The sequence below is a fragment of the Marmota monax genome, unplaced genomic scaffold (genome assembly GCF_021218885.2).
Source record: "Marmota monax isolate L192 unplaced genomic scaffold, Marmota_monax_Labrador192_F-V1.1 WCK01_AAM20220418_F8-fsc00001, whole genome shotgun sequence".
NCBI lineage: Eukaryota > Metazoa > Chordata > Mammalia > Rodentia > Sciuridae > Marmota > Marmota monax.
In genome coordinates this window covers 51,360,770-51,366,769 of record NW_026693777.1, presented here as the reverse complement: position 1 = coordinate 51,366,769, position 6,000 = coordinate 51,360,770, and the positions used below count along the sequence as shown (strand labels likewise).

The 6,000-nt window shown below is 42.7% G+C and overlaps 1 protein-coding gene across 3 annotated transcripts in view; it reads left to right on the top strand.

The window, feature by feature from the left end:
• The first annotated feature begins 1,156 nt into the window (after window positions 1–1,156).
• Atp8b4 (ATPase phospholipid transporting 8B4 (putative)) overlaps window positions 1,157–6,000 on the top strand; it is a 246,490-nt gene continuing 241,646 nt past the window's right edge. The window contains exon 1 of one of the 3 annotated variants that reach the window (XM_058584792.1): window positions 1,157–1,350. The gene's annotated coding sequence lies outside the window, so the exon portion shown is untranslated. Of the gene's footprint in view, window positions 1,351–1,403; window positions 1,804–6,000 lie in introns of those variants that run through there. The other 2 variants (XM_046460874.2, XM_046460873.2) reach the window with 2 other exon arrangements.

The window sequence follows — 6,000 nt, the reverse complement described above, 5'->3', positions numbered from 1 at the left end:
TCCCAGTGTCACCTACTCAGTTACCAGTGGAGCCAGAGCTGAACCCAGATGATCTGAGTCTTCATTCCAATTCTATCCTCTCTTTTTTTTTTCTTTTGAGTCAGGGCCTTGCTCTGTTCCCCAGGTGGACCTCAAGCTCCTGGAACTAAGTGATAATCCTGCTTCAGTGTCCTAAGTAGCTAGGACTACAGGTGTGCACCATCATGCCTGGTTTATAACTTTTGATGAGTGCATAGAACTCCTTTGTATGACAGTACCTTAACTTATTTAGGCAGTTCCCTATATTTAGGTCAATTTTAGTTAGTTTTTTTTTTCTTTTGTTGTCACATACATCTATAATGAACATATTTGCCAACACATTTGCACATGTGTATGATTATCTGTAAGGTAAATCTCTAAAAAATGGAACCATATATATTTTTAGATTTCATAGGCATTAGTTTCCTTTTAAAGTATTTTACCAATTTATATTTCAATAAGAATATAAGAGAAGGTGTAGGTTTTCTTATATCTTCTTCAACAAAGAGGATTACCAGACTTACAATATTTGTCAATATGATGGGTTTAAAAATTGTTTAGAGGCTATGCTTAAGTCTTTTTTTATTTAAAGATGTTTTTATTTTAAATACTTTAAAGAGATGATTGCATCCTTCTCTAAGCTGTTCTTGGTCCTCTATCACATAAGGGAGAAAGTCATCACTCTTGTTTCCAGAAGTCTGTAGTTTCTAGGTTGGGGAGGGAAAGGCCCCTGTTTCTGTCTATCTGGCTCTGTGAAAAACTTAGGGCCCATTACGAGGATGTTCCAGGAGAGCAGTGTTGACGAGGCACAGGGGATCAGCCTGCTCTGGTTATAGAGACATGATTAAAACATACTTATTTCAATGCTGAACTGGCAGATCTGATGCAACAGCTGGAAAATCCCTAAATGACTTCAGGAATATTTAAAAGGAGCCATAACCTTCCTTTTAAAAATAGACACAAACCAAAATATTTTGTTTTTATCTTATCCCACCTTTTGAGCCAGAATCCCTCAATTCTATTCCAAACTAAAAAAAAAAAGTTCAAATCTATTTCTTATGAGCATTTGTTCTTTGGTATCCTCAGGGTTAATGCTTGCTTCCTGTGCGTTGAAATTAAGGATGTTGGGAAAGAAGAAGTGTCATTTCTTTGCATCTTCAATGTTGCTCATGTGTGCTTGGCTTTCATCTGTAGGAGAGCTGAACTCCCCTTGTGATGATTAAAAACAAAAACAAAACAAAATACCTCACTGCTAAGTCTTTCATCTCTGGTAACAGGTGGGAACTCCAAAGGACTCTTCTTCGCTTATCGGTGGAGGGCGGTGGAGGCTTGGTAAGTAGATGCTAGCTGGTGTCCCTTCCTTTGTTCACTTTCACCCTTCTGAATTCTTGACTCTCACAGAGGAAGCCAGCCTCTTGGGAGTTTCCTTTTGTTTCTCCAATATTAACCAGTTCTGTCCTGGCAGCAGTAGCAGGCAGCTGGAGGACAGGCTTTTCTCTAACCTATTCCTAGGAGTGTTCTTCTCCCCCACTTCCTCACTTGCAGCCACTTGCTTTTTTTTTTTTTTTTTCTGGTGAGAGGCTGAATCTGGCTGCTACCTAGTAGCTTCCGGTAGCGGTAAGTGGTCAAGACCATTTTTCCGGGAGTTGATCTCAGGTTTTCAAGAATGCCCTCTAGAGATCTAGTTTGTTTCTTGCAGTATAGCCTTGCTTTTCTCTTCAATATGGTTGTGGGTCGGATCCTCGTGTGATTTTCTGCGCTGCTGGGAGAGCTTCCCAGGTTGAGGTGAGTTGGTGAGATCAAGTGGGCATTTATTTGGCTCTGCTCCTTGGGAACTTTCTGTTCATTTCTTCCGGATGAGTATTTCATTTTGCTGTTTTTTTTATCTGTGGTTGAGATTTAGCAAATATTCTGTATTATTTTCCTCTTACTGAAAAAATTCCTTTGAGAGAATTTAGGGATGGGAGATTTGACGTTTTCTTCACTTGAAATTCAGATTTTTATTATGTTAGCCTATAAATAAGCCAGGGGGGGTAGCATGAATGTCCCTTTCTTTTTGATGTGTGGGTCTTTGTCATTTCCTTTGGTAGTTCCTCCCCTCCACCCCCGTAAGATTTTATCTAGAGAGCCTATTCTAGATACTCTTTTATTTGATGATGAATTCGAGGCTCAGATGTGACAGTTTGCACTGGTCCATCCCTCTGAAGCTTGAGGGTTAACTTTTCAGTGCTGAGATATTTCTGAATAGAAGAAATGATCCTTATAGGCTGTTTTTTTTAATATATTTATTTATTTTTAATTTTCGGCGGACACAACATCTTTGTTTGTATGTGGTGCTGAGGATCGAACCCGGGCCGCACGCATGCCAGGCAAGCGCGCTACCACTTGAGCCACATCCCCAGCCCCCTTATAGGCTGTTTTATTGATAGACATGAAAGTGTTGCAGGTCTCTGGTTCAAATGATCAGCTGTTTGAAAAAAAAAAAGGGAAACTGGAGAGAACTGTTAATTGGGGGCTGAAGGCTTATTAGGAAGGGATGAGGAAATATAGGATTTTGTGTGGGATGAGCAACACCTGTGCCCATGAACCTCAGGGGTTGTTCTGTGCTGGCCCTTTTCTCTAAGATTAAAACTCAGTGATTTGTCCTATCATATATGAATCTTTAAATAGAAGGACCAAGTGATCTTCTTTTCTGTGCCTGGGGATTTTTTTGTTGTTATTGCTGTTGTTGACAGATGGCTAATTGGAAATAATTTTAGTAAGAAAAAAGCTTAACTATTTAAAAGAAAATTTGACTTCTTCTCCTTTTTGCAGTACCAGGGATTAAACCCAGGATCCCGTGCTTGCTAGACAAGCTCTCTACCATTGAGCTACATCCCAGCCCTTTCTAAACTTTGTTTTGAGACCTTGTCAATGCTCTGAACTTGTCTCAAAATAAAGTTTTCTAAGTTGCTGAGACTGACCTCAAACTTGTGATCTCTCTCCTCAGCCTCCCGAGTAGCTGGAGTTACAGGTGTGTGCCACCATGCCCGGCAGAAATAGAATGTTTAATGTGTATGTTCTAGATGCTGGTGGCATGGCATGTATAAAAATTAGAAGGTGGTTTTGAGGGTTTTTTAATGCAAAGATCTCAAAGAAAAACATAACTTCTTAGTAGTAATGAGTGCTTTAAATATCAATACATTTCTAAATAAATATCAAACGTTATTGACTGCTATACTTTTGGAAATGTTTCTTCCTTGCTTTGAGTCTACCTTTTCTTCCTCTCTTCTTTGGTTTACTCACCTGAAGTTGATTGAACCCCTACTCTGTGCTGGGCACAGTGTGGATGCCTAGGGGAGTAGGGGGCTGTGGGTAGGCCAAAGCATTTCATCTCAGTAGCTCCTTCTCTGACTCTTCTTGAGCCCAAGAGATTCCCTAGGGCTCTGTCCTTATTCTTTTATTGACTTATCCTCACCCACTCTCCTCTCTTCATTCTTGTTCTTCCTGAATGAGATCATTCATTCCCCATGACTTCAGCACTTTATGGGTGGATGATTCCAAGTCTACAAATTTGTCTTTTATCATTAGTGCTGAAGATGTCTTCAGTGATCAAGAACCATTCCAGGACCAATGGGATTGAATAGATTCATTATTCTCCTATCCCAGTTCCTGCTCCTGCCCCTCCCTCTTCTCCTCCATCCTCCTTTGCTACATTTGTCGTTTTAATTAACGGTACCTCTGTCCTCTCAGTGTCCAAGGAAAAAACCTAACAATAACCCCATATCTCTCCTTGTTCTGCACCTCAACATATGGACCACTTGTAAAGTCTGGTGATTCAACTGCAGAGCCATGTCTAGAATGCGGCTTCAGTTGCCTGTTGTCATTGATTCCAAATCTCTTTCCATGCCAGCCCATGCTGTGAGAGTAATCTAAAAACTCAGACGGCATGGACTAGCATAGAGAGACACAGGGAGCAATGATGAAGGACAAGAGGGGCTGGATTCTAATCACACTATCCTGCAGGACCGATAAAAGACCTTGGCCGCAGCAATGCTCTATGTCTCCTCATGATGGTCCCTATCTACAGAGCTTTGGTGATGACTGAATGAGATGATACATGCTGGTACTTGGCAGAGGGTCAAGCACTCAATGCATGGTGATGGGGAAGACCGTGGTGACAGTGATGTCACTCAGGATCCAGCTCTCATCTACTTTGCTACATCATACTCCACCTAAATCCCTGTGACCTGTTGCGACCACTGTTACTGCTCACCTTCCTTTCACAACACTTAGTCTTTCCACAGTCTGTTCGTTTTGCCTGTCCTTACCTTGTTTTATTCAACAAACTCTTCCTTTCAAGAGGACTCAGCTCAGACTTGCCATGTGTGAGGTATTAGCTGACTTTGTAGAGCAGGCTGGGTGACTCCCTTCATTCTGCCTCCATGGTTCTCCATGCCTCCTACCACAGCCCTGCACTCCTGTTCTAATGCTCTGTGTGTCTGTTCTCGTCCCTGGACTGTGGCCTTCTGAAGGATAGGGAATGCGTCTTTGCCTTCCTCATGCCCAGCCCAGGTTAGACACAGAGTAGACACCTGATGAATGTCTGATTATTTGAGCATCACTAGGAGATGGCTCTCAAATTGGATAAGTGTTTTTCTACACGTGGAGAGTTTAGAAAACACATTTAAGAAAAATAAAAACAATAGTAGCTTTCCTTAAATGAGACTTAACTTTGAGGCAGGAAGTATTGTGCTAATTTCTTTACAGGTATGGTCTGATTTTGTTTCCCTAATAATCCTATGAGCTACTCTGATGCTCAAGACTCACTGATGAGAAAACAGGCTAGAAGGTGGGGGAACTTGCTGGAGGTTAAAGGGTTAGCTGGACCACGCAAACCTGAGTGGTTTGACTCCAGGATGGTGGAGAAATAGAGAAGTGAGAAGGGGAAGGAAGATGACTAAATCAGGGGAGGCATGTCTGGGAGAGAAAGGACAAGATGAGGAGAAGGTGGGGAAAATGCTCAAGAAAGGCAGCAAGAGCAGGCTAGGCTGGGCATGGTGGTGTGCGCCTGTAATCCAGTGATTTGGGAGGCTGAGGCAGGAAGCCAGCTGCAGCAACTTGGAAAGTTCAAAACCAGCCCCAGCAACTTAGCAAGCTCTAAGCAATGTAGTAAGACCCTGTCTCAAAATAAAAAATAAAAAGGGCTGGAATTGGGGAGGTGGCTCCCCTGGGTTAAAGCACCCCTGGGTTCAATCCTGTGGGGGCAGGTAAAGCAGGCTAGGAAAGGAGGAGGAAGGAAAGAGAAAATGAAGCTAGGTGACCAAGGAGGCAAACGAACAGGGATGAACAAGAAGAAAAGCTGTGAAAATCTGGCTGGGTAATGACTACACGCCTAACAGACTATAAAACGACAGGTTGACAGGATGACTCACGACAATATTAACCTGATATACCTTATACAGAAATACAGCAATCTGTTATTGAGTCATGGTAATTATACATAATTGCTAAGCAATTTATATATTTGGCTTTGCTTTTACTCCCACATGAACACACGTGCACATGCAGATTGGCTTAGATGGTTTGCACTTCTACTTTTGTACCATGTTGACAAGTACCGTGATGTAGGCATCTGCCACTGATACCAAATATGATTCAAGTGTCCACACCACTCATACTCACAGCTGAATATGTGCAGGACTACCCTGGGCTTGCTTCCTCTCTGGCCTCACCTCCCACATTGATTCTTCTGCTTCACCAGAATCTCCCTTCTCTGGGGTCCTAGAGCTGTGTTTCTAAGGTGGGCTTGCTAAAGCTTTTCCTCTTCAACTCTGGGAACCTGGGGCCTGGGGGGGGAGGGGCAGAGATAGGGCCAGAGAAGGCGGGAGGGAGCAAGAAGAGAAGAAGGGGCCTGCTCCCTCATCCTGCCCTCCACCCTAGTACCTACCACTGCTCAAGCAGCTGGATTTTCAAGGTTCACCTCAGTCCACACAGTAGCCC